General features: G+C 41.8%; 1 protein-coding gene across 2 annotated transcripts in view; it reads right to left on the bottom strand.

The window, feature by feature from the left end:
• The window catches only part of prickle2b (prickle homolog 2b), a 99,654-nt gene that overhangs the window by 22,823 nt on the left and 55,714 nt on the right, over positions 1-21,117 (bottom strand). Inside the window, exon 1 of one of the 2 annotated variants that reach the window (XM_015002475.2) lies at positions 1,214-2,014. The exons of the other annotated variant lie outside the window; for it this stretch is intronic. The gene's annotated coding sequence lies outside the window, so the exon portion shown is untranslated. Of the gene's footprint in view, positions 1-1,213; positions 2,015-21,117 lie in introns of those variants that run through there. 2 annotated transcript variants of the gene reach the window in all.

The following is a 21,117-nucleotide window of genomic DNA, read 5'->3' as shown; positions in this document are numbered from 1 at the left end:
CATTTTTTAGGTTTGTGACCCAAACCAGAGAACAAAAAAACACAGCCATCAGTCTCCTATCGGAGCATTTTATCAACCTCATCTCACGTCGGCACAACCAGCAGCCCCTCCGCTGCTGGTTGTGCAGCGGAGGGGCATGTCATGCACCATGACATGCAGTGTCATGGTGCGTTACTGGCACCATGACACTGCAGCTTGGAGCTTTAATTTTTATCTTCCACTCTGTGGGAAATCAAGTAACGACCACAAAATAAAGAAGAAGAAAAAAGAAATCATACTTTTTTTTATAGATTCACTACATGTAAAATGAGAATATTTAACATAAATAATAACTTTGACTTCTTCAAAAGATATATATTGGAAGCTAATGTGTAAAAGCTATTAATTATGCTCCTGTCAATTTGGTTCCTTTCTCAGATCAGTGACTGCAGCTCCAGCTGCCAATGATCAGCCACGTTATTCATCATCATCATCATCATCATCATCATTTACCCCTTCAGTCCATTCAAGTGCTAATAAAGTGTTCCTCTTTACTGCTGAACAGTATGTAATAAGTAAACCATCTTCACAGTTCAATAAGCTGCGGTGGGGTTCTGTAATAATATCCTCCGACGCCATTGCCAGTTGTTTCCAACTGCAAAATACAGAGGACAAATAAAGACAGGGTAGTTATTTAGCTCTAAATGAGTTTTATAGAGCAATCCATATGGCACCGTGGCAAACACACGGTCCACGGCACACATGAAGCTGACCGCTGCGCCACAGGGGGTTGTGTGTGTGTGTGTGTGTGTGTGTGTGTGTGTGTGTGTGTGTGTGTGTGTGTGTGTGTGTGTGTGTGTGCGCGCGCGCGTGGGGGTGGGGGGAGTGCCACCAGTGGAAACACGTCCAGAGTGAAAGCCACAACTTTAAAACTTCGCCCCCACCTTCAAAGGAAATCCTACAAGCAGGTGTTGATTTAGAGAAGAAAAGGTAATAATAAAAAAAATAGATATGGTTTCAAAAAGCAAAACAAAACATAAAAAAACCATCCAACTTTATAAATAATGAGTTGGTAAGAAGACAGAGGACACGTTTTTAGCACAACATGAGTGCTTTTACGCATTTGGACCACAGAGGAAATGGGTAAAAGGTTTGCGCGTTTAAATCATTTGAAAGAGGAGAAAAATACAAATAAAAAAAAAATAATCCAGTGAAAATGAAATTTGCAGCTCACCTTCTCACAAACCGAGACGGACTAAAGCCATGGCCCCCGAGCTGACTGCTTCACTTGCTGCGGGCTTTAAAATGAAACGCTCCTCATTGCAGAATCTGTCGCACAGCTCCAGCGCCACCGCGGTGCCACGAAGGCGCAGCAGCCTCGCCCGCTGTGTGTCCCGCACCTCTGCTACATCTATCCGAGGAAAGAGGGGGACAAAAATAGCCTTTTGTGGGTCCCCCCAGCCCCCTTTCTCACTCCCTCCTCTCGCCTCTTCTGCTCACTGCAAATACGCGCAGGAGTTCAGAAAACTACCGTAAACAGATTCCTCAAGCGGAGACCAAAGGTCCGAGGAAGAGCGCGGACTCCACTAGAAGTGAATTCAGTCCCACTAAAAGAAAAGCAAACTCCTCTGATCGAAAAAAAAAAACAGAAGAAGAAGAAAAAAAAAGTTTCTGCAAAGCAAAAATCCGGGCGGACACTCGGTGCGCTCAGGAAGAGTCCATTAGAGCCGCTCTTCTTGTTGCAGAACAAGCCACCGAGCAGCAGCAGCGCTTTAAACCAAGTACGCTTAAAAGGAGGATGCCAAGTCAGCAGTAGTAACTAAACCACTTCCGGCTACCTTTTCAAAAATAAAATAAAGTTTAGACAATCGCAAAATTTCTTTCTTTCAAAACCTTAACATTTCCTATCATGCCACCCCAACAGTTGAAAGTATTTATTTATTGAGATGCCAGAGAAAGTAATGCTGTGTGTCCCCTTTCTCTCCCCCGCCTGTTAAGCCGGATGAAAACATGACGGCCATATTTCCTCACTTAAAAATACCTACAGGTTTAGTTAAGTTAGGAAATGTTTCTGGTGGCAAACAACAGTGGAGGTGTGAAAACATCTAAAGACAAAACAAATTCCCGGAAGTGTGTCCTGTTTGGGTCATTGAGACGACTCGGCATTAAATGAGTAGTACAACAGCAAAGTTAAAGTTAAAACAATGAGACAAGCAGAATCTGAAGTTTTTAAAGTGTTAATTTTTCACTTAAACAAATAGGAATTATATCAATTAAAAACATTGGAGTTACTGTGGGCTGCAAATGAAACATTTTTATAGCATGGTTCATTATCTATTTATTCGGGGGGGTTTAAACATTTTTGTGGCACTAGCAGCCTTTATTCATTAGTAGCTGGACAGAAGATGAGAAAGAAAAGAAGAGAGAGGAGGGAAAGACATGCAGCAAGTGGCTCAGGGGGTCGAATCACAGACCGTCTCCCTGCTCCACCATGTGGCGCCCCATTTACAGGTATTATTTATCATTTGTGTCAAATTTAGATTCAGGTTAAATCTTTAATTAATTCTCCATCAAGTGAAAAACATCTCTCTCTCTTTTTAATTGATCAGAGTTTTATTTTGAAGGCTGCTTGGTTAACTTCCTTTCCGATTCCAGACTCTGGTTGGCTTCACACACCTCTCCCTTCTCATTCCTCCTCTCTCTCTCTCTCTTTCTGTCTCTCTCTCTCTCTCTCTCTTTCTCTCTCTCTCTCTCTCTCTGTGTTGTGATGTCAGCAAGTCATCAGTCCAACATTGGTGTAATTAGCAGCCTGACTTGCTGGTGCTCTGGCAGAATTTCCATGTGAATTAGCACAGTTCCCGTGAATACACCAACTCAGGATGAGGAGAGACAGCAGGGACCGAGGAGCCCCCATGAAGCCGAGCTGCGTGGAAGCACAGCCAGGCAAGCCTCTGTCAACACAACAGGGCTGCTTAACATAAGAAGAGATCATTTAGCTGGAGATGAGACAAAAGGCTCACAGACAAATGGAAAAATCACAGAATTGTTGCAAAGCCCATTTAAAATCGCTTGGTATATTTTTTTTTTCAGCGCCTCAGTAGGAACCACTGGTGATTCAGGCATACAAGGAAGAACTTTTCAGCTTCTTACCAATCAAATCACCTCTGGCAGAAACGTGACATCATTCAATTAAAGTTTACTTTCATTGCTAGCAAGCCAAAAATGCAAAAAAAAAAAAAAAAAACCCACAGTAAGATATGCTTTTAGATGGAATTTTAAAAGTTGATTTTATTACTATTCTGCCCACGACGTGAAGTTTCGTGACCTGTCGTGGGGCTAGCTGACCTCCACTGTGAGAATCACAGGATAAAACTGTCACTATGACGTTTTGTCACAAATTGAAATAGTTTCTCTGGGTTCGAATTTCTTCTTGTGTGAAGAATTCAATTCAATGATAAGAAAGAGACTGGACAAAAAAAAAAAAAAACTGTATCCATGCGGGGGGAGTTTAGTGGGATAAAATCGCTTGCCGACTGAAAAGATTACAAAGGGTCGACTCGTGTTTTCCAAGAAAAACACCTCGATGATCCTCAGGACCTCTCGGTAAATATTTGGTGGACTGATGAGACAAATGTGGGACAGTATGGAAAGTGTTCGCCCAGGTACATTTAGTGAAAAGTTAACATTTCAGCCACGGCTCCACCACCAGAGACAAACTATGAGCATCAATAGCAACAGCCAAGAAATCACTTCTTTGACTTTAAGCAACTTCTGCCTCCAAAGCCAATTTCTTTAATCAGCCTGCATCGTTGCTCATAGTTTCCTCCAAATTCTTCCCCCAGACAACTTTTCTGTGGTTCTGACAGAGCTGCACTCTTCACCTTTCGGATACCGATCCTCTGGTTCCCTTGTTTGAAGACTAAAGGCCTGGTGCCTTAATGAAAGCCATATTTCAGACCCTGGCATTCCTCTCACACGTGGCAGGAGGAAGCTCAAACATAAGGACGTATTATCGCCAACTCTTTACAAACATAGCGGTATCAGTTACAGCCCAGGCTGCACTTAGGGCCTATCCACAGGATTTTACAAGGAGCCCTTAAGTGACACCGTCCTGCTCTCGGAGCGACCGCAGAAGGGGTCATTCAGATTAAGGTCGGCCATTTTTCCGGATAAGTCATTGCTTTCCGTGATTAAACTGTTTCCAGCTCTGCAGTGAACTGTTTCAAATGCCCCGAGGGGGCCGGAATAAAAGCGCCGAGGCCAGTTTAAGGAGCATACCTCAGATAGCACTGGCTGCATGGACTCCTGGCACGCAAAGAGGACAGGCTTGGTAATTTTAGACTTCGTAGGCATGAGTAGAAACATATTCCAGTTTTAAATCAAAGCAGAGGATGAACAACATTGTATCTTGTACTTGGGCCCTGTCTAAAGTAAATCTTAGAGGCTCAGGATATCTCATCTTACAGCAGCATTTCTTATATCCTACCAGGAAAGGAAGTGATTTATATATTATCTGATGCAGCCAAAAAACACACACCTGATAAAAGCGGAGCTCTTATCTTATTTGAAATATCGCCAGCATCCTAACATAGCCTTTACTTATTCCTTATTTTAGGAGTGCCACTCTTTCCTCCTTTCATGTGGCAAATGCTGATGGGTATCACTCTAAAGTCAACACACGAGGCAGCTGGGTCTCGCCCCAACAGCTGATAGCTTTGGCATGCTGAGAGTGAGGGAGAAAACTCACCACACAGCTTTTATTCTCACCGCTGAAGAATGTTTTTAAAGTCGTGTCCTAACTACTAAAAACCAGGCCTAATGGTCTGAGCGCCGTCCAAAATCGGAAACTTTCCAAATCCAAATTCCGCCCTTCACCAAGTTAAATGAAAAGTTGCCTGGTTTGTGCCACCTCCGGCAGCAACAGCTGTCACGATTGCTGTGGGGGGAATTTTGGACCCTTTTAATCAATTTCAGCCACACCGGAAGGTTTTTGAACACAAACGGCCTTGTTTAATGCAACACCAAAGCATTCTAAATTGATTTAAGCCCAGACTTTGACTAAGCCAGTCCACAGCATTGGCTTAGTTTTTTTTTTTTTTTTTTTTACGAAACTGATAGGTGGACTTGCTGGTGTGTTTTGGACCACTGTTCTGCTGTAGAACCCACAAACCGAAGGTCAGACATTCTTCTTCAGACTTCACAATTAATTTCAATTAATTCAACATTTTATAGCACATTGTCCAAGTCCTGAAGAAGCAAAGCCACCCCCCGGACCACCATACTATCACCACCATGTTTGAGAGGAGTTTGAGTCAGAACAATCTTTAGCTTCACACCAGTCATAATGTCTTGAGACTCATTAAGATGTTTTTTGGAACATCCCTGAATGCTCCTAATGGTGCTTTTGCCATTAGAACTGACTTTAACCAAGCCTAGTGAGGCTCACGGTGGTCATGATGGTGTTCTGGGTTCTTTGTGACCTCCTGGATGAATCGTCGAACTCTTGGAGTGTTTTTGGGGCACAGACCACTTCTGCAAACTCACCACTGTTTCATGTGTTCTCCGTTGTGGATAATGCTTCCACAATGGTTCCTTTAAAAATAGCTAAGTAATCTGGCATTAATCAGACAAAGGTGTGGCAACAGAAATTGTGCAAAAGACACACACAAAAAAACAAACGCTTTTTTTGTTGTTGTTTCTGAATGAATTTAGTTGGGAGTACTTTTAGGGGTTTTTTTTATCTGTTTTTCTTAAACAAAGGTTGATTTCCTTTCTAAGGTTCGGAGAGCTTACTAATTGCACTGTTTGGCAATGCAGTATTGATTGAATTTTTAATGCTCACAGACATTTTTAAAAGAAAACAGAAACGTTTTGTGGACAACGTAGAGAATAACCTGTGGTCAACTTTTCTGTTAAATGTCAATCATCCGTCACTTTGGTGTTAGTTTGCTCTACTTTATCAAGAATGAGGACAGATCTGACTCTTAGCTAAAAAAAATAAATAATAATAATCTTTTTTTAGGATTGGAACAAAAAAAAAAAAAAACACAACGACCCAACTGCACCACAAGATTTAGCAAGGTAGAAATCTGGGGGGGCAGTCCACCACAGACACCCTCCATAGCCGTGTTCCCAGGAGATAAGTGGCCATTATTCATCCTGTGCTCAACAGTAACAGGATTAATTCTGCACGGGTCACGGGGTAAAATTGTATTTGTCCAAAAGGACGGAAATGGAAAGGAAATGAGGGGACCGGCCGGCTTGGCTGTATTTCTAATTAGCTCGAGGGTTCGTTAGCGCATAAGCTCTAGTCTTCCAGCCTCACTGACACTAAGGCCTGTGTAAGTCATTGAGCCAGAGAGGGAAAGTAATAGGGGGACAGGCAGAAAAAAAGACAAAAAAAAAGGAGGGGGAACGTGGAAGCACACAGAAAGAGTGTGGACACTTAGTTTCACGCATTAAGGCCCAGGGCAATGAGGTGACCTTGTGCAATGACTCCTCATGGAGACTGGATGCTATTTTTTACCCCTCCTGGCCTACTTTCACAACTGCTCTTCAGCAGAGAGAGAGAAAGAGAGAGAGAGAGAGAGAGAGAGAGAGAGAGAGCGAGAGAAAAAACACCCTCAAACCTTTGCCCAACCATCAGATCATCCATCTCCACCCCGCACAAAACTCTTCAGGACTGGGGCAGCTCAGTTTTCAGCTGGCTGCAACGAAGAACTGTTTTCTTTTTTCTTTTTCAATGAAATCCAATTGAACTTTTTTGTTTTTTTGCTCATTTTAAGAATATGAACCGCTAACGGGAAGAACCAGTGGAAACCTTGGCGTTGACGCAGTAGAATCTCATCAGAGGTGTGCGAGACAAAAGCGAAAACTACACAGGCTGTAACTCGTAGTGCCGCTTCGGAGCTTGAGAAGTCTGGAGACAGCTTGGAAGAGAGAAAAAGAAAAAACGGCTTTCTTTTCACTCAGCAGCCACATCTGCGATGAATAACCGTCTAATTTAAAAGGTGCTGTAAAGCACCGTGTAAAAATCTCCTTTTTCTTTCCCAGCAAGGCACAAAGCCACTGTTCCGATACGGAATAAATATCTTGCCTTATGAATGAACCACCCACCTCCCAATCTCCCACATTTGGGAGCCTGCAGACATTTCTGACTCATTCAGCCTCCACTGATGTTCCTGCTCTTTATCTCCTCATCGAGACTGAAATGTGTGGCGTGGGCGTCGTCGCTGATTTGTGGAGGTTTTCGGTCTTATTCACAACTTCGCCCTATTTGATAAACCCTCACTGACCTCGGTTTCTGCCTCCGCATTCTCGTGCGGACTCACCGGACTGCAATCTGCGTCGTCTGCCAAAGACGATACGTCACACACACCTCCAATCGTCTTCCTTCAGATGTAGGAGATCAGACGTTGCCCGAAAGAGGAGCAACTCCTGTCAACGTATCCTCACACACCAATTTTCAGGGAGATCCTCCCGTGAAATCAGCACAACTCCCCATCGAGCAATATCTGTCCACCGTCCTGCATCCGGTCTCCACGGCAACTAATTGCTGCTCCAGAGGGTTTGGAAGAAATGTTCACATTTTTTCTACGTGCAGGTAAAGTCTTAAACCTCTAATGACTGAAGTTGACACTCTCTCACTGACTCCATGCCATCAACTCAATCTACAGGATGTTACAGAATGCAAATAATTATCTTAATGCCTCATTAAGCCCTAACAAATTTAAAAAAAATTTGTCTGTGGTTTAGTTGATGTGGATTATTTAAAAAAATAATTGTAAGGTGTTTATACTCACAGATAAATAGTAGAAATAGATTAAAAACTGTTCATTTCTGAAATAAACGGGCTTTTATTTTGGAAAACTGCGAGAGTTTCTGGACAGTGAGAAAATAAGATATTGGAGACAATTCAAGTTTATGGTTCTGACATTATCCAAAGTCATTTAATCGTAAGTCCAGTTGGTCGTAGTGATGACGCTACGACATCAACAGATTGCTATAAACTCAGCCCACGTTCCTCAGACGTCACTGGTTAATAAAGTAAATAAATCCTTACTGCAAGTGCTTTTGTTGATGATCGCACTGAATAAGAACAGATGCACTTGGAAGCTGCAGTCACTTCTTTTACTGGAGCACGCAGACTGTTCCAGGCACTAATTTGGATACACTAAGGTACTTTAAAGTGAACAGCATTAATCATTTACTCACTTAAATGAACTACACTTATGGGCTTTCTTTCACCCCCAATTACCTGACACAAAAAGGCTATTTATGAGACTGGAGTTCCAGACCCATGAATCAAATCTCGAGTTTTTAAGAGTCCCTCTCACTGTAATAATGGCAGTCTATCACTGCTTTGGGTTAAGATTAGATATTAAACCACGGTGTCAGGATGGATGTACTGCAGCAGACCCAGCACTTTGTGGTTTGGATGGAAGGATGCTAACTTTTAGTCTGCGATCTCTCCAATAGGATTCAGAGCTGCTGCTGCTGCTATGGAGATTTAAAAAGCAAACAATAAAACAAACAAACGGAAAAAAAAAATAGTTTATTACTTTCAGAGGCTCATCCTGCACATATAGCTGCAGATGTAAATAATCCATCCTGTTGGATGACTTAGTGGTTTAGCCATCAGCCCTGTGAGCTAACGACGCTAAAGCTAAGTGTCCAACTCCAACTGCACCACCCTCCTTGCATTGTCACACAGGACCCGCTTTATCAGCCGCCAGCCTCCTCAGCAGCTGCTCATTCAGCTTCACCTGGTAAATATTGATTTATTAACTTCTTATTTCAAGAAGATTTTCCTCACATCAAAAAAAAAAAAAAAAACTCTAGGAAAAAAAATCTGCTTTATAAGTCATGGATACAAAAATAAAAATACTTTTCAGGAGGAATATTTTGCGGTGCACACAGCCATTTCAAATGATACATTTTACTTATTACTTTTGTTAAGACAATATCAAACCAACACTAAACAATTTAAGAAGATTTACACATGCTGTTAATGTAATAAGAATAATTTCACCAGTTAGGATAAGAAAACAACAACAACAACAACAACAACAAGGCTTTCTGAATTAATTAAGCTGGAAAGTTTCAGATGCAGCTGTAGCATCCATTGGGTTTATGCAGCAACACTTTGTCCTTAATTAAACATGTTATTGTCTGTTATCAGCAAAAGTTGTAACTCTAAGTTATCAATGCTAAAAAAAAACTATGGAACAAAATTTGGAGAACAAAACACTTTAAAATGGCCTCAGTGGTTTGTTTGTGGCTGGAAAAGAACTCTACGCCGAGACGGCGGTTCGACTGTAATGGCTTAAGACGCATTTTTAAATAAAAGCCGGTACTTTATCACGACGAATTCAAATATTTAGCTTTCCAGGACCTCGGTGACAGACAGGATCAGTCTGTCAAACAGAGTTTGGCTGGAGGGCTGTGGATCCGTTGAAGCCTACTTGAAAAACGTACACAGAGTAAACGCCGTGCTTATGTAAGAGTTTGGTCTGCGATTTGCCATCCCCGCAACTCAACTTAGACGAAGGAGCGCAGATCTTTTCAACACTTCGTGGAGTGTGTGTGAGGGTTCCTCATTGGGAAGGCAGCCTGTGTTTACGCCAGCGGTTTGGAGAAAATTAATGATGACAAAAGGGCTGCAACATGAGTCATGATGGGAAAATGGGAATTTACCTTGAGGTCTGACTTTTTGCATTGACGCGATATAAGCGAACCAACTGCAAGCTGCAACCTATTTGTGGTGGGAGTGGCAAGGCTGGCATTATTCAAAGCACTTTCATCTTTATACGCAGAGCATTAATTAGCAACAACTACAGCTCCACTTTGCCTCATATACCTTCAGACTGATCTACGACCGCGAACAAAGGCGTGGAAACGACTTATTCATGGCTAATTTTAGAAATCAATGCACGCAATGGGGAAGACCACAAGGGCATTGGTAAACTATGAAGTGTTATATTTAGTCGTTTGAAAACTTTCATTTAAAATAAATCTTTTTTTTTTTACTTCAACATAAACATTAATTATGTTTGTGTATTTATTCAAATGGATCTGAATAAATAAAAAGAAACTCTTACATTTTTATTTATTTTATTATTTAGAATTTAAGGAAACAAACTGTAGTAAAAGAAAATAAAAAGAGAATGGTTGATGGGTTTATTTGAAGTATTTATTTCATTTATTTTGATTATTATAACTCCCAGCTAAAGAAAACCTGAAATTCTCATCTTAGATGCTCAAACACAACGATAACTAAGTTATTAAAGCAGGTATTGGTACTTTTGGCAGTGTGGGCCAGTGAACAGGATTCCAGAAGTTTTTTTTTAAGGTTTTGTTGGCTCTAGTGGCCTTTATTTGAAGGTAGTTTGACAGGAAGGAGGGGGAAGACATGCAGCAAATGTCACCAGGCAAGGAATCGAACCAGCGACCACCGCCACAAGGACCAGTGCCTCAATATGTGGGTTGTCCTTTGCCCCTGTGCCACAACAGCACCCCCAGGATTCCAGTAGTTTTTTTTTTATTTTTTAGCAGAAGTAAGACACTTGATAATGTCTCTAGTCAATGAGCAGATTAACATGGGGCACTTTTTCCTCCTGTTTTTTTCCTTCCACTCAACTTTCCACTGATATACTTGCATGCAGCGCTCTGTGAACATTCTGTCACCTGCTGAACTGCCAAGTCAAGTCTTCTCCATCATTGTGCCATAACATAACATTTGTTAATTTCTTAAAACTCCTTTTTATTGGACTCGTGCACACTGACAAACCATACTCATGAAACTGGACAGAAATTAACACTAAACATATCATTATGTTTCATAAAAATCACAACTTTTACTGTTAAAGTGAATTACTGAAACACACAAACTCCTCACTGACATTGTAATATCCCTGCACGCATGGAAGCAGGTTTCTCACTGTTGTATTTTCCAAACAATACACTGATCAGTGGAGCGTCACAATATGCTCTGAATGCTCCCAAATATTGATTGGAATCAGATTTGAGCCAATTAATCATCTCCATTTCAGCTTGTTTCTCCAACACACCGATTGGATGGACAAAAACAAGAACGTCCGCACAGAAAAACACGCCACGTCCCCATCAATAAGGCCACTGCAGCGTCTCTCTCTCTCTCTCTCTCTCACTCACTCACTCTCTCTGCAGTGCCCCGGAGGCCTGTGGACAGAACGGATTGCAAAAGAAGTAAGTGTTTCCAGGACGTGACTGGCTGGCCGTGGGTTTCATCATGGGGCAGATGAAACCGCAGAAATTGAAGCTTTGCTGACAGATTGCAGCTGAACGTTCGAACTGTCGGCAGCAAAACACACACAAGGACAGGCAAGGGTGCAGAAAAGACACAGAAGGAGAGATGAGTCACAGTGAGAGACACACACACAAACACACAAATCCCACTAAAGACCTTTTATCAAACTGAGGTCAAATTTTCCGAGCGAACGCATCTCAGAGCAAAGACAGACTTTCAATCCATCACCTCTACCGCTTTTTAAAGCACGCTGTGAGCTTGTTTTGGATTCGAGCTCTGTGCATATTTCTTACTCGCAAATCAAGTCGCATGTAAGTCTCAATCCATCTGCAGCTTTTTCATCACCCTCTTCATTCCCCTCACGCAGCTGCTCCCTCCACGCTCCCTATTTAAAGCACGGCCCATTAAGAAGACGTGAAAGAGAGCGCTACCCTGAGAGAAAAATCATCCTGGGGCCGGCTCCACCGGACCTGGCTCGGCATACCAGCTTCTGTTTATTTGAACTGTGAACCTCCATTTGAAATGTGTGTGTGAAAGTAAAAGTGCAAGCGTGTGTGTGCAGGAGAGAGAGAGAGAAAGAGAGAGAGAGAGAGACAGAGAGAAAGAGAATGGAGTGTGTGTAGCCAAGGGAATGGCTTCACACAAAACTCACTGTCTCACCCTCTGATTCCTTTCACACCTCTCTTAACGCACTTTCTACGCGCATTTATTTCCCCCGTGGGCTCCTGGCACTCCTCGGGTTCTGCAGGCCACAGACAGGCCTCTGTGTAGCCCGGTTAAGGCAAAACCGGGCTGAAAACAGACCTCTATCACCCCCGCGGAGCCCCAGACACAGAAATAACACTGTCCTCCCGCTGACCCACACATGACATCACAGGAAGTTGTACAATCACTCTTGTTGTAAGCAACACAACTAAGAATGCACACATTTATAGGTATAGATTAACACTGGAAGTGGTTTCCAAGAAGACTTTAGACGACGGTAGACACATGGAGACGTGTTGGGGAACTTTGAGGTTAGCGAGGGTCGGGTTTAAACTAGACGTGCACCGAGACATTGCTTGGTAAATGGAATCAGATGGTTTTTCAGTCTTGATCAGCGCCGGCTGGAGAAGTGTTTAAACATTTTGGAAAAAGCCTTAAGACAGAAGGATGACAAGATGACCAGACCTGAGAATCTAAGGGTGTTCTCACACCTGACAGTCCAGTAGACTTAGTTCAACGGGGGATAAAAATTGCATTATTTGGTACATTTTCAGCTGGTACCGTTCGCTTTCACGCTACATCGTGTCGAAAGATCCAAACTAATTGAAAAACATGTTCATCTCCTCGCCTGTGGGGGCGCTGTACCAAGAACTACTGAAGGAAAACGACATGAAAACCTCAGAAGAAGACACGAGCACAACTTCCGTCTTCACCAAATGTAAACAACAATGGAGTAGCGTCGCATTTTAGCGGTTGTAGGATTTCTCAAGTCATTTCTCCCTCAAGCGCGAGACTTTGACGTTTGTTTCGGTTGTACTTACCCAGAATGCCCTGCGCTGTAGTTTGCTTCTATCCACATACGCCTCCCCAATCAAACCAGACATTCAATGAACTAAGAGTTTGATTAAAGCGGACTAAACAACACTGGTGTTAAGGCACAATAAGACGTCACGGTTTCAGAGGCATGGGATTAAAAGTGTGAGAATATGGATGGCTGCCAAGCATTCGAACAAAACAATCTCAAACAGATACCGGATACATCTACAAGCAGGAAATAGAAACACTTAATGTTGGAAATACAAAGAGCAGGGTGAGTCTAATTGGCTGGTGAACGTAACAAAGCAATAAAAGTCGAAGGTGTGGTTTAGTTCGAATGAAGTCTGAATAGTTTGACGCGAGCAGCAGGTTCATTCCTGCTGGAATGTGCTGGGTCTTAAAAAAAACCAGACTGCAACACATGTTATGCACGAGGATATGGAAATAAAAAATAGAAAAGTGGGAGAAAAAAAAAGGTTTCATCAACTTTAAAGGGGTTTAAAGACACCAAATGTAAACTGACGCAAAGGTGACATTTAAATGTTAAGTGTGTAAAAACCGTGGCTCACTAAACTATAAAAAGGCATAACGTGTCAAATCGCATAAGAGGCACTACAGAGTAAGAGCACTCTGGCTTCTGTCTGGTATGTGGGCCGGCATACCAGCCAGCAGAATACACCCCGGACTGGAAAGGCAGCTCCGTGTGACTGAGAATCTGCTATGCCAAAGACGGTCCAGGCCACAGAATTCAATGCTGGAATCAGTTATTGACATTGACCGTGCTGTTCCACAGTGGAAACACCAGGAATGTCCCTTAAAGAGGGAATAAGAGAGACCCGCTAAGAAAAAGATCATAAAAGCCGATCATAAAAGCACATCAATGAGTGATGGACTGGCTGAGGGGAGGGACGCCTAAAAGATGATGCGAAAAGATGGGTGCCGTTTTGAGACAATGCACTGGCAACACAACAGAGGGAGGAAGCACATGGCATCACCAAGCCCCGTCCATCTGCAGGCGAGCCATATGCCAAAAACGTTCACGCATTCCACTGAATCAAGCCGTGGGTTTGTCTCGACGCTGGTTCAGCCCTCATTGTGAGGTAACCTAACAATGGCACAAGAGGAGAAGGCTGTTTAGGAACACGCTCCCCCCACTCCCCTGACGGACTAATCCATACTTACAAAGCTGCTTGGATTCGATCAGTCAACAAACGGGTAAGATTTCCTGCAGTCTCACCAGCCTGATCCGGCCACACGTATGGGGCCATGTGAGCAAGGCAGGCCGCAGAACGTTACCAGCAAAGAACTGTCTAAATAATGGTTTCAAACAAAAAAAAAAAGAAAAGAAAAGAAAGAAAATCCACCAAAAGACTTGCTGCGACTCTGCATCTTTGTACTTTTGCTTTTTGATTATTCTGGTTTGGCAAGGAAAAAACTGTGAAATACCACAGCAATGCATTTAAAAAAAAAAAAAAAAAAAAGCTAGAGCAGATTATTACTCTAACTTTCACCAAACAGGTAAACAACAGACACCACTTCTTTAGCTTGGACTGATTTCAACGAGAAAGCACGTCAGTGGGTGACGTTTTACAGCACAAACACAGCACAATAAACAAAACATATTAATTACAGTGGCAAAGTAAAACAAATAATAAAAAAAAAAGCCCACTGGTGTGCATAAAGCAACACAGTTCGGAGGAAAACTAAAAAGAGAAGATTAATTTTCAAGGGACAGCAAACGGGCTAAACCAATTACAAACCGGGTATTGAGTTTATTACTCTGGTCATTTTCTTTAGCTTTCTTTTGCCTTTCGCTGCTGCTGGAACCAGGGGAGGTTGTCCCCTCTCAGCCAATCACGCAGCACAAATCTATCCGCGTCAGATTAAAAAAACAACAAAACAAAAAACGTTATCTTGGGTAGAGACTGTGTTATCTGATCTTAAAGCTATTGACTTTGCTACAGACATCTGGAGTGTGGAGGTTTGCTCGATGTCTTTGCTCAGCTTCAAGGCACAATAAATATGACTCCTCATTGATCAAAACGGGGCTGTGGAGCATGTCCAGCTGTTTGGTGGATACTCTAGTGCAGAGCACACGAGCAACAGTGAAGCAGATGCTAAAGACATTGGAAACTGACAAAGAGAATTCTTGTCATACTGCAAGATAATGCAAGAAACATGCAAAAAAAGAAAAAAAAAAGCAAGAGATGATTTCAGCACGGGTTGCTTGGTGCACACCTCTCAGTCCATCGTCTGCCAAATTTGTCTTTCTAGGCACTTCAGTCTTCTGCAAAACCCGTGGGTAGTCAATTAAATGCATGATGGAGACTTTCAAGTGAGTTATTGTACCTATAAGTCCACAATGTCGGAAACAGACCAGGATTCTGCATCAGAATCCCGTTCTTGACTGCAAATGACTCAAATCAGTGTCGGGAACAATAAATATCCATCAGCTCATTTGTATTCTGGTACAAAGGAGGAGAAAAAGACGGAAACTTTTAAATAGTTTTCGTCACCCTGAATCATCCGTCGGCTTAATGCCTTTGCTCAAAAAGCTGAAACTCTTGGAAAAACCTATCGCTGATCTATTGATTTCATCACTGCTTTGCATTTAGCTGCTGCAACTGACCCGTTCTCCATCTGATCCTCCAAATACCACTGATCCCACCAAGAGATTGGTGTGCTGCTGATCTATTGTGGACCGTATTGATTGTTGAAATAAACAAACAGTGAGACATTCTGAAGCCACACTTTCATTCCCCCTTTGAGCAGCACCGAATCAATACATGATGTGAACAAGCAGGGTTTGCCTAATGCGATGACGAGCCACGTTGGCTCAAAACCCGAGAAAAAAAAATACACAGACAATTAGACAATAGGTCATAAAAATGTGTCCTATGTTGGGAAACGGATGTGAGAGAGAAGAGTATTTCTGATGACACAGCACTGATCTCGGGGTGAAGAGAACCGTGCCTGAGCAACAGCAAAACCTCTCACATCTGGGACACATTTAGCTCCCATGTGCAATGAATTACATATTTTTGGAAAGTCAGCCACGTTGGACTCTGTAATCTGTTGGTGGGATTTTATTCCTGTTGTTCATGGTTTTGCCTGTTGTGACTTCAGCGCTTGATTTTGTTTTACGAGAGAAGCTGATAAAGATATTGTTGAGGAGACAAAAAAAAAAGATTTTTAAAAATCAGCTGAATAACATCCTACAAACTCAATGTAGCTTTTTTTTTTTTTTTAACCAAGAGGGATTTTTCACACTGCGAGAGCCCCTCAGCTGCAAATAACTATTTTAGAGCAGAAGGGTGAAATTTGTCACCCTCGTGATTGGCAGGCTCGGCAAACGCTCGAGTTCCTGTGTCGGCGTACAAACTGTGTTCATCAAGCTGAGCAACTCTGGCTAACGTCACATCAAGTGGATGCAACTTAAAGGACAAGAGGAGGACAGAGCTTTTTAAAGTGCTGACACTCCGGGGAGCTTCTCACCGAGAGCTGAAAGAGAAAAACATCTTTATTAAGTCTGTCTGTTGAAATATGAAGGCTACCGCTAAAGCTCCTTCCACTCCCACTATCATTTGAATTTTGTTTTACTGACTTACTGCAACCTCTTATGAATCTGGCCATTAAACCATTAAACTCAATAAAAAAAAGAAAAAAAAAAGAGAGACATGACTGTTTTATTTGTTTTCTTGAAAAGGCCTCTTGGGACTTGTTAGCTCCATTTTGCGCCAAGTTGGTAAAACAAAACAAAATAAAAACTAATTGTATGTACTTTCAGTTAAGTAGACTGCCATCAAACTAGCATAATAGTGTTTTAAATAAAATACATTTTGCTTACTTTTCAATACCCGCTGGAATAAAAACGTCATCTTTTCCAGACTTTATGCTAATCTAATTTAAGCCGTGCTGTATTTCTTTCATGTAAAATAAAATTATATCTGCATGTCGAAATAAAGATAAACCAGTAAAACTATACCATCCTTCAATTACTGTAAGTATATCACTTCATTTTTGCATCGTTACTTCTCCAGAATTTATGTGAAAAAATGTTTTCATTTAATTCCTGACCGATTACTGCAAAGATGCTGTCACTCCTACATTAAGACATATGTTAATATATTAAAGAAATGCATGTTAACTAGATTTAAATTATATTAATTTAAAGGGCTTCTATACAGTTTTGCAGTTTTCTGGAAGCTTGTTCCAGATTAGTGGTGCCTGGAAGCTGAAAGCTGCCTCTCCTCAAATTTGGACGAAAGCAATTCTGGATTAACTTTTCAAATAAGACTTTAAATCTGCATCCCGATTTTATCATTATAGAAAAAGCCTTTTTTTAAATAAAAAATTTGCCCTACATTACTTTTGTTAACAAATCAACAAATTGTCTGTCAATCGATCTACATTTTCACTCAAAGCTGCTACATCATGTTGTTAGTTCATCACAGGACCAACAGAAAGAGACATTATTCACATTATTCAAATAGAGTAACACCTACGCATAATTTACAATCCCGATTTTATCTAATATACATATTTTATTTAGACTGTGGGAGGAAAACAGAGAAGCCAAAGAAAACCTATTTATTTATTAAGAGAGAAAAAAAAAAGGCCTGGTCTTGGCCGGGAGTTGAACCCAGGCAGTCGCTCCATCTACTCAAGTCAGTCATAAGACGGGACTGTCTGTGACTCACTAAGTGAATGAACAAAAGAACAACCAAATAAACCAGTGAGCGAGTAAATCATAGACTTTTGCGACATACATTTTAAATCTCAACAAACAATACTCAAAAGACCAAAAAGAAAATAAAAAAATAAAAAATAAAAAAAGAATGTGGGTTCAACAAACGTTCTGACAACTCCAACACAAAGCCTGCACAGGCTGTCGGCGCCCACACGCCTGCTGGAGACGCAGCACCGTGACGAGATTGGCTTTCTACGGCCAACACTGAGCAGCTGAGCGGTGGCCAGGCTACTGGCCACACAGCCACTAGTTAGATCTGTGGTGTTGCTCAGCCACATCTGGTCAACCTGGATCTACTCAGTGATGCATTATGGCCTACTGTTCAGCCAAAACCTCAGAGGTTAGGGACTCTTCCTTGGACTGGGTGTATATAAGTTAGGATGTGTATGTTCCATACCTCCCCATTCATCTCACTTGCATAAAAACTGCATATAAATTTAAAGCAGCTGCACCCTGCCCTAAATAGCACAGCTGAATAAGGTTCTTTGTAAAATGCAAGACCCATGATAACACCTTTTGTGAGGGCTACAGTTTATCTTGGCTTAGTTTGGAATTTTAGCCCAAGGCCAAAAACATCATGCTACAGAGGAAATGAACTAACGGGGGAAAGCCGTTAACTCTTCAAAGAAGAAGTGCTTCTTCTTTGAAGATTAGGATTTTGTCCAAACTGTCCCATTGGTAGATATTTATGAATCAATAAAATTACCTCCACAGACAATAAGTAGATCATCAATGGTTGTCAGCTTAGTTTGGAGATGGGATTGGGTCATTGTCTCTGAAAGCACAAAAACTCTCTAAGTCACTAAGGGTGCATTCACACCAGCCCTGTTTAGTCCACTTTGATCGAACTGTAGTTTGTTTGTCTAGAAAGTCCGGTTTGTTTGTGGAAGTGTGAATACACGATCAAACTCTAATGTAGACCAAAAAAAGCGAACTCTGATCCACCTAACAAAAAAAAACCTTGGTCTCAGTTTGGTCAAAGTGAACTCCGGCGCTGTTCGAATGCATATGAATGCAAGTGGACCGGAGACCGCTCCAAAAGCAGGAAGTGAACTATAGCAAAGGGCATTCTGGGTGAACAGAGCCGAAATCAACGCGCAAATCTAGTCTACAGGGAGAAACGGTTCGTGGCAAAAGAGAAATCCTACAACAACAACAACAAAAATCAGGTTTTTCATTTAGTTTGGATCGTTTGACACAACACACTGTGAAAGTAAACTGTACCAGCTGAAAATGCAACAACTGTTGCCATTTCTGACCCCAATTGCACCGAGTCTACCGGGGCTATGAGGTGTGAAAAAAACCCCAAGACTTGAGTTGCCTTGAGTTTGCCATTACACTGCAGCTCAATAAGCTTACTTTGGATGTACCTAGCAGATCTCTCTCTCGCCAAGTCAAAAGAATGGATTATAAAACTGATCCAAATCATTTTTTTGTGTGTGCTTTAAACTCATTGCACAGTGCTCTCTGTTTATGAGTACAATGTGTGCTTGGGAATATGGCGGAGCTGACTTGGCCTGTTATGTCTTGCCACACACAAAGTGCCATAAGTTTTCTCGCTCCATCCGACTCGCCCAGATGCAGCCTTTGGAGGCCAGGTCTTGGACTGCAAGTTGCTGTTGCCATGCAACACATTATCACAGTTTGGTAGTGTGATCATTAGTGATTGTCGGGAGTGATTTGCAGTGGGTACGAACAGCAGAAGACGTTACCTTCCAGGCTTCGTTCAACTGGATCAAAGCCTGGAAAAGGATGTAACCAGAGGGCCTGGATCTTTATGTGTCTGGTCTGGGAAATCATTATCAACAGAACACAATGTTGAGTTGGGTAAAACTAGCCGCTCACTGGGCCAGTGGTAAAGCACTTATTATGAAAGTGATTAATGGGGTTGTCGTCATTCTGGAGAAAGGGTCAGAAAATACCCCAATTTGGAAAATCTCTTCCCCTGTTCTGAATTCATTATTAAGTGTTTACTGAAATAAAAATAAAAAAAATTGACCATTGTTGTGAAGCAGCAGTTTAGCTAGTAATAAAACTTTGGGTCGATAGACGAGATTAATGCCTGCAGATTGGATTATATCGTCATTTATCACTGTTAGAGTCAATTTACGGGTTTCAGAGCGAAGAAACAATCTACATACTGCAGTTTAAGCTGCAGTATGTAGATGAAGAATACAGCTGCATTGTTTTACTTGTACCTTTGGATTGTTTTATTATTATTATTATTATGGAGGAAATTAAGAACATAGTTTGGATTGATACCTGGTACGGAACGGAAACACAACCTTAGCCATCTGAAAGGGGGGGAATGAACCACTGCATGAAAGCCCCTTCACTTTATCTGGAGTGATAAAATAATGGAGAAAAATGTAAGCACTCGAGCTGTACGTGAAGGATGACTCTTACACAGCAAGGTATTGGATTTCAACAATGTCATGTCTTTTTTTTGTGAGGTTTTCTCATCTAAACGGCGTCTTTGTTTAGTGTGGAGTGTGATGGATTTAAGCTTTATTAGAAGAATCTCTATGGCAGAGAAATGATCCTGACACAACGGTGAAGTGGACAGTTTGATGACGATGGAGAGCAAAGCGTGATGAAGCTTCAGTACAGGAAAAAAAAAGAAACATTTCTAAGTGCATACACTGGAGGATGGAGAATGGTTGAGCTTTATTGCAGACAAATGGAGGGGTGGTTTCATTAAGATCTCTGACATCTTCGGTCTACTGTATTGATTCTGGGGCCAAAAGTCAAATAGAAAATCTGCCCTACTGGGAAACTGCAGAGTCTGAGAACAATCAGACGACTCCTGCTTAAAAAAGTTCCTCCTTTGTCTGAAGAACGAGGAGTGGAATATTTGAGCGTCTATTTTCAAACTCCACCGAGCTTAAAAATAAATTCAGACATAAATCCAGAATTTATGTCTGCCCATCCGGTCAGTTGTCATGTCTTGGTAGCTTTGCAGTTGTGTGTTGTTTTGTTTCATTTGTGGATGAGGGATTCATCTATTCTAACTTCAGCTTCATCGACGACCTGCCTGGTGTATTTCTTGATCTTCGTATCCTCTTGGTTGACCGAGGTTCTCTGACAAAGCTCGCTGTTCGAGAACAAGCGGCATCATTTAAGTTCCGCTTCACATTTATGCACTTTCACTTTTGTGCTGATCTATTGCAGAAAAATCCCAATAACATAAATTGCAGCTTGCGGTTGTTGTAACGTGACAAAGCGTGGAAAAGTTATGGCTGTGTAAATACTTTTGGAAGGGCACCCTTTGTGAAATTTGTGTGCTGCCGCTGGAGGGGAGAGCGATAGGAGACACCTGGTGTGCGAGAAACCAGAGCAGCATCTAACTGTATTATACAGATTAATTAAAAGCCAGAATCTGTTTCCTATTATCTTTGAATGCCTGTTGACGGGGGTCCACAGCCACATGCACCGCTGTGTGGGGGCCTGTGGTCTGATTAGATCAGTGAGACCCATGTGGGAACTTTTTTTCCTATCCTCAGGATTCTGCTGTAGCCAGTAATAACTTACGGCACAGCGAGAGTCTGCATAAATAAAAACAAAAAAAAAAAAAAAAATT

This window comes from Poecilia mexicana, unplaced genomic scaffold, assembly GCF_051168715.1.
Source record: "Poecilia mexicana isolate PSO_F unplaced genomic scaffold, ASM5116871v1 scaffold_5, whole genome shotgun sequence".
Taxonomy (NCBI): Eukaryota; Metazoa; Chordata; class Actinopteri; order Cyprinodontiformes; family Poeciliidae; genus Poecilia; species Poecilia mexicana.
Note: the sequence above shows the minus strand (reverse complement) of the source record. Positions and strands in the feature narration are given on the sequence as shown.